The sequence below is a fragment of the Vombatus ursinus genome, unplaced genomic scaffold, assembly GCF_900497805.2.
Source record: "Vombatus ursinus unplaced genomic scaffold, bare-nosed wombat genome assembly UNPS02015175.1, whole genome shotgun sequence".
NCBI lineage: Eukaryota > Metazoa > Chordata > Mammalia > Diprotodontia > Vombatidae > Vombatus > Vombatus ursinus.
Window position 1 is genome coordinate 23,436,942 of NW_020954953.1, and position 13,878 is coordinate 23,450,819.

General features: G+C 37.1%; 1 protein-coding gene across 3 annotated transcripts in view; it reads left to right on the forward strand.

The window, feature by feature from the left end:
* The window catches only part of LOC114031465 (mitogen-activated protein kinase kinase kinase 4), a 135,306-nt gene that overhangs the window by 580 nt on the left and 120,848 nt on the right, over positions 1 to 13,878 (forward strand). The window lies entirely within an intron of this gene.

Below are 13,878 nucleotides of genomic sequence, written 5' to 3' on the forward strand. Positions count from 1 at the left end.
GCAGATGTATCTGGACGGTAATGTGTTGCCTATTCTTTCTCGCCTTCACTTTTTGAATTACTTTGGGCGCACCCTGCTTGCCTCCCCCCGATAGCCTGCAGTCCGCGGAGCAGCCAGTCGTCAGCCTTTTTTTTTTTCTTTTCTTCTTGTGTATCCTGCAGTCAGCATTTAGACCAAGGCCTTTTGTGCTTTAGCCGAGTGTGCAAACTAACTGGTACACACGTTTGAGTAGTGTCACGCAACTTTTATGTCTGGGCATGAACACCTAAGCCAAACTTGGGTACTCGAGGAGTGAATGTGCAACCTACAACTAACTACTCCCATGCATTCATTAGCGACGATAATGATTCTTGCATTTTTAGTTGGGAGAGAAATTACACTAAGTCTTTGGTGCATCAAAAGATTCTTTAAAAAAAAAAATCAGTTTGGGTACCCTCTCGTCGCGAGTAGGCGCTTAACCCCTCTATGCATGCATTTCCAATAAAGTTCATGACCTGGTGGCCGACTTTAGGGGGGTGATTGACTCGAACGTAGTTAGGCCGGCCCTTTGGGAGACCGTACTGGTAGGACCTGCCGGAGCTTGCTCTTAGCTGGAGTTCAGGGTCATCTCCAGGCCACTATGAAGCCTTGGAGTAGGACTCTAGTGGAGGTACTTAAACTCAGAGTATTGTAATAAGATACAAATTGTTTGCTTTTCCGTTTGTACCTATGCTTGCATATTAAAGTATCCTCCTTTTGCACTTCTACTGAGTGAATTTTCAAAGTACTGCCCCCTGTCTTCCACTTTGCAAATACTTCACCTTTTCTATGCATCTTTTGAGGTTGTCGTGCTTGTTAAAGTAAGGAAATATTTTTTAAGGGCTTACTATATGCTGGGCACTATGCTAAGTGCAGGGGATACAAAGAAAAGGCAAAAGCCAGGACCCTCCCGTCAAGGAGATCTTGATTTGTTGGAGACACAATATGAAAACGACTTGGAACAAGCAATACATAAAGAATAATTTCAATATAATCAATAGAGGAAAGGCACTAGGATTACAGAAGATCAAGAAAGGCCTCTTGTAAAATATAAGATTTCAGCTGCTCCTTGAAAGAAGCCAAGGAAGGTAGGAGGAGGAGATGAACAGGAGAGTATTCTGGGCATGGGGAACAGCCATTGAAAATGCCCAAGAGCCTTAAGATGTAGTTCCTTGTGGGAGGAACAGTAGAAAGGTCCTTGTCTGTGGATTGCAGAGTATGCTGGGGGAAAGGAAAGGTTTTGAAGGGCTTTGAAATGCCTAAAAAAGCCTCGAGGTGATAGGGAGCCCCCAGAATGGAGGGGAGGGAAAGGGATGACTTTGTCTGATCTGAGCTTTAGGATGATTAATTAACATAGTGGAGCAGGAGCAGAAAGATAACAGTATCCCTTTTTTTCTTTCCTGACTGAAAAAATAAAAATATAAGGTGGAAAAAAACTAGCTTTAGTTAGAAATAAAGTTAAGAATGGTTTAGTGGTAAATACTGGACTTGAAATCAAGTTCTGCATTTATAATCCTGCCTCTGGTGAAACTTGAATGAAATTACTATGCATACCTTAAAGAACTAGTAATTGCTAGCATTCATATGGTATTATCAAGTTTGCAAAACTCTTTACAAATATCATCTCATTTGATCTCCACAAAAACCCCTGGTAGGTTGGTGTGATTATTATTTCCATTTTATAGAAGATTAGTGATTTGTCAGGGGTCACAGTGTCAATAAGTGTCAGGAGCCTGATTTGAATTAACTGACTCCAGGTCCAACACTTCTTATCTATTGCACCACCTGGCTGCCTCAACTATGACATTTATATGTCAGTTATTGATATTGTGATTCAGTGGACAGAGATGGGTTTGCATGGATCACTGTTCTAGTTCATCTTTTCAATGCACTTTAGTAAACTAAGGAAAAATTTCCCTGAGAAATGATAATAGGGCAGTGTGAGAATGAAGATAGGGGAAAAAAATCAGGTTTTATTCCTTTTGAATCTGGATAACTTTTAAAAGTTTATTTCAAGATAAGTTCATGGCTCTAGTTTTTGAGTGATTTTTATCTGTTTTACTGGGGCTTTTGAAAAAATGATAATTGCAAAAGTAGGAAATAGCCAAAAGAAATTATTGATGTTTGTTAATAATAATCAAGTTGCACTTTAAAATATTTTCAAGGGAGAAAGGGCAAGGAGCTCTGTACACAGAAATGCCTTTGAGGTGATTTAATTCTCTGATGACAAAAGAAAAAAATTTTTTTTATTTCCCAGGGAGATGTCAATTTTCCTTACAAGACTAAAATATATTATAGATAATAAAAGGTAAGGTAGTGCTTTTAAAAAAGTTTTCTTAGTGCTTTACATATTTGGGTCTTATTTAGTCGAAGGCCTCTTAGCAAAATTATTCAAAGCAACCTTCCATTTGATTTTATAGAAGAAAATAACTTTGTAAAATGTCACTCCACAAATTTGGAGTTAATCCCCTTAGTTGTTTCATGCCACTTTAAGCTACTCTTAAGGCAGATTTTGGGCAACAGGGATAATTAGCCCCATCCAGTGCTTGAGGTCACATACCTCCCCTCCCTCTGCAACTCAAATTATTGGTAGAAGCTGCTTGCGTCAGTTTCTGAATTAGGTGGATTGTGGTTTTAGTCCACAAGCATTTTAAGTGCTTCCTTTGTACCAGGAGCTATGCTAAGCACTGGAAATACAAAGAAAGGCAAAAACGGGATCCCTGCCCTCAAGAAGCTCACATTCTAATGGAGAACAACATGCAAACAACTATGTACTTATCCGATATATACAATGTAAAAAGGAGGTAATAACAGAGGGAAAGCATTAGTGGTCGTAGGGAAATGGGAGGGAAGGGGGAGAGTGTACATTTATTAGGCACATACTGCTGAACTCTTTATAAACACTTGATCCTCACTACCTTTGAGGTAGGTCCTGCTATTATACCATTTTAAAGTTGAGGAAACTGAGGCAGAGAGAGGTTAAATGATTTTCCCAGGGTCAATCAGCTAGGAAGTATCTGAGGCACTATTTGAACACTGGTCTTTTTGTCTCTGGCCTGTAACTCTTTACTGAGTTATCTAGCTGCTACTAGGAACAGCCTCTTGCAGGAGAGGGGATTTGAAATGAGTTTAGTCCGAGTTGAGGAGGTTGAGCTTGGGGGATAGCCAGTGGAAAGTCATGGATCTGGAACATGGAATATTATGTGAGTTGGAAAGTTCTGTTTGGGATACGGTTTAGGCATCATTGGCATTAGGCTATCTAGGTTGGTGACCACAGTGAGAACAAAAGAGGATTTTGTTTAATGACTAGACTTTCCACTCCTTTATAAGGAAAACTTGATTGAAGAGTTTTGAGATACTCCTAGAATTTCATATTGCCTATCATTTCTTCCGCTGACAATGCACAGGGTCAGATCTGAAAAGATACTCTTGGCTTCTTGCATGCAAAGTTCTTTCTGAACTCTTTTGAAAGACAGGGATGTAGTAACTTTTGACTGGAATGTTTCCAGTTTCTCTGCTTTTCTGTTGAGGAAAAGTGATATAGGGGTGAATGCTTTACAGTTGGAATCAGCAGAGATCTGAATTTGAACCTGGTCATCTAATAATTCTAGCTGTATGACCATGGGCAAGTCATTTAATAATCTAAGCCTTAGTTTCTTTAGCTGTGAATGAGAATGAGTTATTATCACAGCTACCTGATAGAGTTGTTGTGAAGCTTACATGAGGTAGGGATGAAAAATGCTTGATGAACTATAAGAATGTCAGTTATTTCTCAGTGATTATTTTTACAAATAATATTTTTTTTATATGGTCTTCTCATCTGACCAGAAGAAATGGCTTATTTAAAAAAACAGACAGACGCTTTCACATTTGCCATTGGGACAATGGAATCTGTGCATGTGCTTTAAAAAAGGCATTGGAGGAGTAAGTCAAGAATACATGTTTTTACAAATCGCTTTTCTGTTTCAAGTTACTTTGTTTTGAGGTGACAAAGAGAAAGGACAAGTCAGCTTATGTACAGTGTTCTTCTAGATTTAAGCCAAATCTAAGTGAAATTTGATTTAGATCTATTTGCTATTAAAATTGCAGCTGTAATTTCATGTTTTATACAAAGATCTAATTGATCATTTAGAGACTTATGTATTAGCTGAGTTGATCACATTTAGTCTGAAACTAGCTTAATCTGGTATATACAAAACTGTATGGATTTAGTTGTTTTAAAGGGCTTAACATGGAGTATTTGCATATATTTGCTACACAAATATTCCTTATGACCTACATTGATACCTTTGTGTTAAAAATGCTCTTTTTATTAACTAGGCATGTATGAATCTACTGTAGTTTTAACAGGAACTTTTTTCTACCTGAATGATATGTATTTGACACAAAATTTGAAAGATATAGGTATCTACTTCTGTAAGATCTCTCATTCATGCATAGCTCGTAATGTAGTTTGTATTTATTCAATTATCCATAAGGAATTACGTTTAGATGAAAAAAAGGTGAAAAGTAATTCATTCTTGTTACTTTATAAAAACCTAATCATTTGTCATGCTTTGGCATGAGTAGCATCAACATTGATGTATTATTTGAAAGTCAAAATGTTTATAAAATACTAGCAAAGATGATTAAACTATACCACAAATGGGATTATTTTTAGAATCAAATATTTGAGAAGATGAATGTGAAAAGTTAATATTTTAAGTTTTCCATTTGGTCGTATTTTAAATTTTCAATTACACTTTGACATAACACCCTTGACCTTTATAGGTTTATGATCGGGCATATTAGAAGATCACTAACCTGGAAATATCAAATGTATTGAAAATTATGTTATGATAAAAATTTTGGAGGGACTAAGGAGGAAGAAAAGATTTTAGGGAGGAAATTTTGGAGGACATTTGAACGTCTTGTAATCATTTTGTTAGTTTAGGAATGAATTTTCTATTAAAATTTTAATGTCGAGTATATTAAGATTTATGAGTATGGTATATTAATAGTAATTACAAATTCACTAATTTAATTTATAGAATCATAGAATTTTAGAGTTGGAAGGGATCTTAGTGTTTGGCTAGTCCAAACCCTTAATTTTACAGATGAAGGAAAGTGAAGTACAGAGGGGTTGGAACTTGCCTAAATTAGCTAATTAGTGGTAGGAACCTAACTAGAACCCAGCTCTCCAGACTCTAGGTCCAATCATCACTCCGCTTCCTCACTCTCCCTTCTGTTAAATTTAAGGCCTTGTTTAAATCTAAAGCAGAGATAACTCTTTAGCGATCACCTACACTTACCCATGTCCTAAATTACTCGGATTTAAATGAGGTGGAACACCTTTGTAATCTTGGTAAGGGAACGAGGTATCTTATTGACTATTATATCAGAATTTATTCAACATAAAATTATGTTAATTGAGTTTACTTTGACATTTTTTTTTATTATAAATGGTCATAGTTCCTAAATTGGAAGGATTTTTCCTAGTTTGAAGAACAGGCAAAACTTTAAAAAACCAAAAGAAATAATTGGTGCTGTAGTGAGACATATATTCTGGACTTTATCAAAGAGACACAAAGCAGTCACCTTCAGAAAGGCGAGCTGAAGAAAAAACTGGAGGAAAACAACCTAAACTTACTGAATACAGATTTTTGCCATACTAAGCTTTATTGTAACGTCATAGGTCCAGAAGCCAGGTGCCTTTTTCCACTCTTGGACTGTTTGTTTTATATCCCAATCCTCAGCTTTTTGAGTAAACCAATCGGTATATTGTAGGATTGATAATTGGGAGGAATTTTAGAGATTAGATTATTCAGTCACCTCACTTTTTAGGGAGGCAGCTGAAGCCCAGAGAAGTTGAATAAATTGCCCAGAGGCATACAGCTACTTTTGAGCTGAAATTTGAACCCAAGGCCTTTGACTCTAAACTTAATGCTCTTTCCACTGTGTGATCTTTTTTCCTAAAGTTGACAAGAATGAATGGATACAACGATCATTATCTGTTCATTCACTGTTAATCCTTCGAGACCCAGTCTAGAGGATAAGAATATTGTCATCAACCTATAAAGCGAAAGTTAACAAGAATCAGCCCTAAAGTAAAGAAGGCAGTGAACCTGTCTTTAGCAAATCTATGCTGGTCATTGGGGGAAGATACAGTGCTTAGATGAGATGCAGTCCCTACTGTCAAGGCATTTATGTAATCTGTTAGGAAGATAAAACACCAACACAGAAATACAGCTTTAATACATAACGTTGAATGATAAGGGCTTTAGAGTTCTGAAGCCGTACTATTTGAGGTATGAGGGGGAAGATCCAATGACACGGGCCTCCTTGCTGCTCCTTGAACAAGACACCATGTCTCCCAACTCCATGCATTTTCACTGGCTATCTCCCACGCATGGAATGATCTCCCTCTTCATCTCTGCCTAATGGCTTCTCTGGCTTCCTTTGAGTCCGAGCTGAAATTTCACCTTTCTATAGGAAGCCTTTCCCAATCCATCTTAATCCTGGTGTCTTCCTTCTCTGTCCAATTTTCCATGTATGTAGTTGGTACATAGTTATTTTTTTTAGGTTGTCTCTCCCATTAGACTGTGAGCTACTTGAGAGCAGTGAGTGTCTCTTGTCTTTCTTTGTATTCCCAGCACTTAACATAGTACCTAGCATGTAGTAGTTTCTTAATAAATGTTTGTTGACTGACTACTGAGAGATGGGAGTAGATCAGGTACAGTTTCCTGGAGAAAACAGTATTTCCACTGGTCATTTGACATTTATTAAACACTATGTGCCCAGCACCTAGAAGCTGGGGATACAAGGAAAGGCAGAAACCCTAAAAGACTTCACAGTAGATGGGGGCAGACCACATGCAAACAACTATGTGCAAACAGTATCTACAGAATGAACTGGAGATAATCACAGGGGAAGGAGAAGGGGGATTGGAAAGTCGCAGAAGATTTTAGTTGAGACTTGAAGGAAGCAAGGAGGTGGTGGCAAACAACAAGAAACTGGAAACTAAGGGGATGCCTCATCACAGGGAATGGCTAAACAAATTGTGGCTATATGCATGTAATGGAATACTTTTGTGCTGTAAGAAATGAGAAGAAATACAGTTTCAAGGAGTCATTGAATGATATTTAGGAACCGATCAGAGTGAAATGAGCAGAACCAGAAGGACCATTTGTATTATAGTGTTAATATTATAAAAATGAAGTTTTGAAAGACCTAAGAGCTCTGATCAACTAAATGGTCAATCATGATTCCAGAGGACTGATCAAAAAGAATATTGCTAATCTCAGGACAGAGAGATAATGGATTAATGCAGAATAAAAAATGTACTTTTGGATATTTTGCTTGACAGTATTTATGTGATATGAGGGTTCTGTCTGTATTTCTCCCTTTTTGTCCCCCAGTGGGTAGAGGGAGATGGGAAGGGGGAAAAATGAATGCTTAATATTTGAAACATTTAATTTCTTAAATATCTGATTAAGAATGCCTCAGTTCTCCCCTATTTCCAGTCCATTTTTTCGACAATTTGCCACGTGATTTTCCTAAAGTACAGCTGTGACCGTATTATTTGCTTATGCAAACTCCAGTGGCTCTGTATTACCTCTAGGATAAAATATGAACTCCTGTTTGTTATTTAAAGCCTTTTATAGAATCTTGTCCCAACCTACCACTGTATAGCCCAACCAAACTGTATTTCTTCCAGTATCTCCCTGTGGCTCATATAGGATGTCTCTGCAATGGAATTGTACTTTTGCCTTACCTTTACGGCTTACAATCTGTAGTACACCCCTACAGGAAGTCTTTTCTAATTTCCCTAGCTACTAGTACTGCCCCCCTCAAAATCATCTTGTATTTATTTTGTAAACATTTTGTCTTTTCATTCACAGAATCTGCCCTTAGGCCTAGCACATAATAGGAACTTTATAAATATTTGTTGATAGGTTACATTTCCCCTTATAGTCACCTTTGAGATCAACTATGATTGCCAATCCTTTACTTTTCTTTCTATTCCATATGATAGGAAAATTGATAAAATATCATTGTTAAGCATTCATTTTGGGCAGCCAAAATGTCAGGAAGTCCTTAGTTTAAATTTGGCCTCAGGCACTTACTAGCTTTGTGACCCTGGGCAAGTCACTTAATCTCTGTTTGCCTCAGTTTCCTTCTCTGTAAAATGGAAATGATAATAGCACCTACCTCCCAGGAGTGTAGTGAGGATTAAATGAGATAAATTATTAAATCAGTAAACTGCTTAGCCCAGTGTCTGGCACAGTAAGAGCTATATAAATGTTAGCTATCATGATTATTATTATCATTATTAATTTGTAACGTGGTGAGTAGTTAGCTTATAGTGTGAAATGTCTTGGCAGAATCTACAGCTGCATTGCATTCAGTTGAATTTGGCAATGGTAGGTACTTAATACATGTTTGTTTATTGTGGTGGCCCTGCCTTGTCATAAAATGACTCACTTTAGTGAAGCAAATGGTCATTATTGGAAGTACTGAACTTCTTCGGTAACACTCTCTTATCTCTAGGCTTAGGACCCCTTATCCCTGTCTTAAACCATATTTACTTGCTTAGCCTTAACCATTAGGTATCTTTGTCTTCTGATGGATTTGGGGCTTTGATCTTTGGACTGTATTACTGGTTGTTTTTTTGAATTGTGGATTGGGCTTCCTTTCCAGTCCACATCTTCCCTATCTTGTCTGGTTTTGTTGACCCAAGTCTCTGGAAACTCACACCTGTTAATCAACCACTAATTCTCTTAGGAACTCCATACCACTCCCCCCCTTCCCTGACACTTATGTCCCACAGGACCAAATATAGCCCATGGAAAAAAATTTTTTTTTTGGTAAGATAAATGGATAGAGGGAGAGAAGAAATTTGTATGTGCTGGTATGAGGTTTTTAAAGAACTACCTGAAACTTTTGTTAATAGTGTTTGGTAATAACTTTCACATACTGCCAATCTTGAAGCATTTCATTGTGAAATACAGGTTGTGATGTAGCTATAATAATAATGTTATAAATGACTATTACTAATGGCATCAAGTAATATAGACTGTTTTTAAAAAATAATTTTTTTTTTGGGCAACTCTTTTAACACTGTCAGTTGTAAAGGTGGTACTAGTCTGCTTTGGTAAAGGAAATTTCCTCAGTGAGAGTTTCCATCACCATTGAAGTTCCAGATCTAGACCAAAAAATTTTCACAGGTTTTCTTTTGAACAACCAGTATTGCAAACTAATTTGTCATCATATCATAGTAAGGAGGACGTGGTTATTTGCTATCAGGTATTTTGTAATTGGAAACAGTATTATATGTGATAGTGCATCTTGTAATTTACTTTATAACAGCTTTCATTATCGCATTATTTAAACGAATTTTTTTGGTTATGACTTTAGTTCATCACCATTTTGCATTAAAACCTTCTAAGACTTTATGTTTTTACATTTTCTGTTTTTTAGATGCAGTTTTAATTTTGTTACAGCTGTAGAACTTTTTAAAAATTTGTGAGCTAACATACTATATACATTGGGATCAGTAGAAATAAAACCAAATTGGAAATACTTATGTACTTGAACCCTCTATCCAGCAAGCATTTATTGAGCCCTTACTATGTGCTCAACCACTATTCCAGCAGTGGGAGTACAGAGAATAAATAAAAAAAAGTTCCCTAATCTAAAGGTGTTTATATTCTAATAGAGGGACAGACTGGACATACAAAATACATACAGAGTATATGGAAGGGAACTGTAGAGAAGAAGGCAGTAGCATTTGAGGGGAGAGGGGAGGGACTGGAAAGGTATCTTAGAGAAGGGGACATTTCAGGCCAGTTTTGAAGGAAGACAGTGATTCCAAGACATGGATGTGAGGAAGAGAGCATTTCAGGTGTGGAGGACAGCCAGTGCAGACACATGGAAATGGCAGGTGGAGTTTCATATGTAAGGAAGCAGGCAATTATGACTGGACTGTAGAATGAAGGGAAGAGGAATTTGTGGATGTTTGTTATGTTGCCAGGATTTGGGTTATTAACACTTTTGTCATCTTGTCTCTTAAACTTTGTGACTTTATGGATAAACGGTAAGCCGGGTAAAATAAAGTTGTTTTTTTTTTTTTTTCCAACCTCCTCAATCGAAGGATATTAATGAACACTGATTTACTTAAGATGCGTTTGAGAACTTCTTTGTCATTTCTCATTAGATGTGTTTGGTGATTGCTTCTAGAGTAGTAAGCCAAAATTTTGTTCATTTGATTGTTATCTGCCATTTTTTGTTCTTTATCAGCTGAATACATGCATTGATTGTGTAGAACAAAGACAGCAAAACAGATGGGTTTGCTGTATGTGCTTGGCCACAATTGCAACTTTTTTCTTTATGGAATGCCTCGGACTTTTTTGCTAGAACCCCAGGATTTTGTAGAACACAGTATAAAATGCTGATTAGGAATGAAGACTATCATTTATTTATTATTTTATTTACTAATTTCTTTGGAAGATGTTTTACTTTGAAGTAATGTTTCTGTTAGTTGGCTTTATTATTCTAAAATAATCTATTGTCACATATGGTATAATGGAGAGCCTACTGACCTTGGAGTCAATGGAGCTTAGACTATTTGACCTCTGACCATTAGTAGTTGTATGACTGAGCAGGTCACTCTCTCTTTAAGTCTGTTTCCTCATCTGTAAAATGAGGAAAGGATATATAAGCTCCTTCAGGGCAGAACTGTCTTGTTTTTGATCTGTTATATAAGCCTTGTGCCTAGCGCAGTATCTGGCGTGTATCATAGCCCTTAATAAATGCTAGCTTGCCCTTGACTCTGTTTGCCTCAGTTTCCTCATCTGTAAAATGTGTGGGAGAAGGAAATGGAAAACCACTCCAGTATCTTTACCAAGAAAACCCCAAAAGGGATCACAAAGAGTTAAACAAGATTGAAAATGACGAAACAACAACAGATTGATAATCTATAGATCTGACCTTAGGTTTGTTCTATAAGAGAGAGAATATATATGTAAAAGTACTTTGTAAGTGTCAGCTAGTTTTTCATTTTATGTATGAAATAATGTCTCATTTATATAGTACTTCCTAGTTATCACAGCTCTGTGAAGTAAGTTGTACAGTTATCACACTCAATTTTACCAATGAGAAAACAAACTCAGAAAAGTTACATGACTTGGAAAAGGTTACGTGGCTATTCCATGTCATGGCCAGACTCAGATATGTTTTTACTTCTTAGAAGTGCCAAAAAAATAAGGGTAGTAGAAGCATGACATAGTAGAAAGAGTCCTAAGTCGTGCTTCTGCTGCCTTTTGGGTGGACCAAACTTAGCCTAAACTTTAGTCTGATGAATATTTGAACCAGAATCCCTCCAATCATTCAGTCTCTGTGCCAGGTGTCTGGGGTACAAAAATAAAATGAAAAACCACTGCCCTCAAAGGAGCTTCTCTCAATGGGTTTTTTTTATTACCTTCTCTTCAAACCCTAATTTTAAAGAAGAATATGCTAATGTATGGATTACTAATATATTCTCCCAGGATTTAAAAAAGAATTACAGAAAGTCTTTATGCTTAGAGGAAAGTTCTCATCTCCCTTACTGGGGGAGAAACTACTAACTACTGCTGCTTTTTTCCTTTAATTATGAAGACAAAGATTGTAATCTCATTCCCTTCTCTCTTCTTGGAATGAAACTTGCAAAAGCTGAACCCTTTTTTTTTTTTTTTGTATCAACCAACGTAGTACTGGGTACTATGGACGGAGATTTGCAGTATTGTATAGGAGGCAGCAGCAAAAAACATTCCAAAGAAATAGAAGAGCATCAAAGCAAAATGTTTGTCTGATGAGGCTTTACAAAATAGCTGAGGAAAGAAGGAAAGTGAATGGTAAAGTAGAAAAGGAAAGATACTCAACTGAATGCAGAATTACAGAAAATTACTAGGAGAGATAAGATTTTCTTAAATGAGCAATGTAAAGAAATAGAGGAAAACAACAGAGTGAGAAAGACAAGAGATCTCTGCAAGAAAATTAGAACTATCAAGAGACAGTTTTCATGCAAAAATGGGCATGATAAAAGACAAAAATGGTAGGGATTTAGCAGAAGCATAGGAGATTAGGAAGAGGTGGCAAGAATACACAGAAGAATTATGCAAGAAAGATCTTAACCTCATTAATAACCACAATGATATGGTTACTGATCTAGAACCAGACATCCTGGAGAATGAGGTCAAGTGGGCCTTAGGAAGCACTGCTAATGGTAAGACTAGTACAAGTAATGGAATTTCAGTTCAGCTCTTTAAAATACTAAAAGTAATGCTATTAAAGTGCTGCATTCAATATGCCAGCGAATTTGGAAAACATAACAGTGGCCACTGGATTGGAAAAGATCAGTTTTCCTCCTAATCTTACAGAAGAGCAGTGCCAAGTAATGTTCAGATTACTGAACAATTGAGCTCATTTCATGATTCTGCAGGCTGGTCTTCAGCAATATGGGATTACTAGTAGTTACTAGTAATTACAATTACTTGAACACGGTGGTTTTCAAAGAGGCAGAGGAACTAGAGACCAAATTGCCAACATTCTCTGGATTATGGAGAAAGCAAGAGAGTTCCAGAAAAACATCTATGTCTGTTTTATTGACTATATGAAAACCTTTGTGTGCATCACAGCAAAATGGGCCAAATCCTCAAAGAAATGGTAGTACCCGATCATCTTGTCTCCTGGGGAACCCATATTCCAGGTAAGAAGCAACAGTTAGAACCACTAGAACATGGAACAACTGATTGGTCTAAGATTGGAAAAGGAGTACACCAAGGCTGTATATTGTCACCTTATTTATTTAACTTATATGCAGAGCACATCATGCATAATGCCAGGCTAGATGAATCAAAAGCCAGAATTAAGGTTGCCAAGAGACATATTAACAATCTCAGATATGTAGACGATACCACTCTGATGGCAAAGAGTGAAGAGGAATTAAGCCTCTTATTGAGAGTGAAAGAAGAAAGTGTAAAAGCTGGCTTGAAGCTTAATATCAAAAAAAAAACTAAGATCTTGGCAACTGGTCCTATCACATCTTGGCAAATAAAGGGAGAAGAAATGAAAGCAGTGTCAGTTTGTATTCTTGGGCTCAAAGATCACTGCAGACAGTGACTGTAGCCATGAAGTTTCCTTGGAAGGAAAGCTATAGCAAATATGGACAGCATTCTAAAAAGCAGAGGGGCAGCTAGATGGTGCAGTGGACTGGCCCTGGAATCAGCCTCAGACACTTGATACTTACTAGCTGTGTGACCCTCGGCAAGTCACTTAACCCCATTGCCTAGCCAAAAACAAAACAAAACAAAACAAAGCAGCGACCTTGTCACCTTGCCAATAAAGATCCATATAGTCAAAGATATGGTTTTTCTAGTAGCATGGTATGGTTGTGAGAATTGGAAAGCTGAAGTGTTACAGAAGCCATGCCTTTGAATTGTGGCCCTGGAGAAGGCTTTTGAGAGCCCCTTGGACAGCAAGGAAATCAACTCAGTCAATATGTAAATAAATAAATTCAGACCATTCACTGGATGATCAAATACTGAAGCTGAAACTTAAATACTTAGGCCACATAATGAGAAGATGGGACTCAATTGGAAAAGACCTTGATTTTGGTAAATATTGAAGGCAAAAGGAAAAGGGGATGGCATAGGATGAGATGGATGGATGGTTTCATGGAAACAATGAACATGAACTTGGACAGACTTCAAAAGATAATGAAGGATAGAAGGACACCTGGCATGCTATGGTCCATGGGGTCACAAAGAGTTGGACACAACTAAACAACAACAGCAGTGCCATTCCCTCCATTCTGTGTTTATGTGTTTATGTTGTATGTATTGA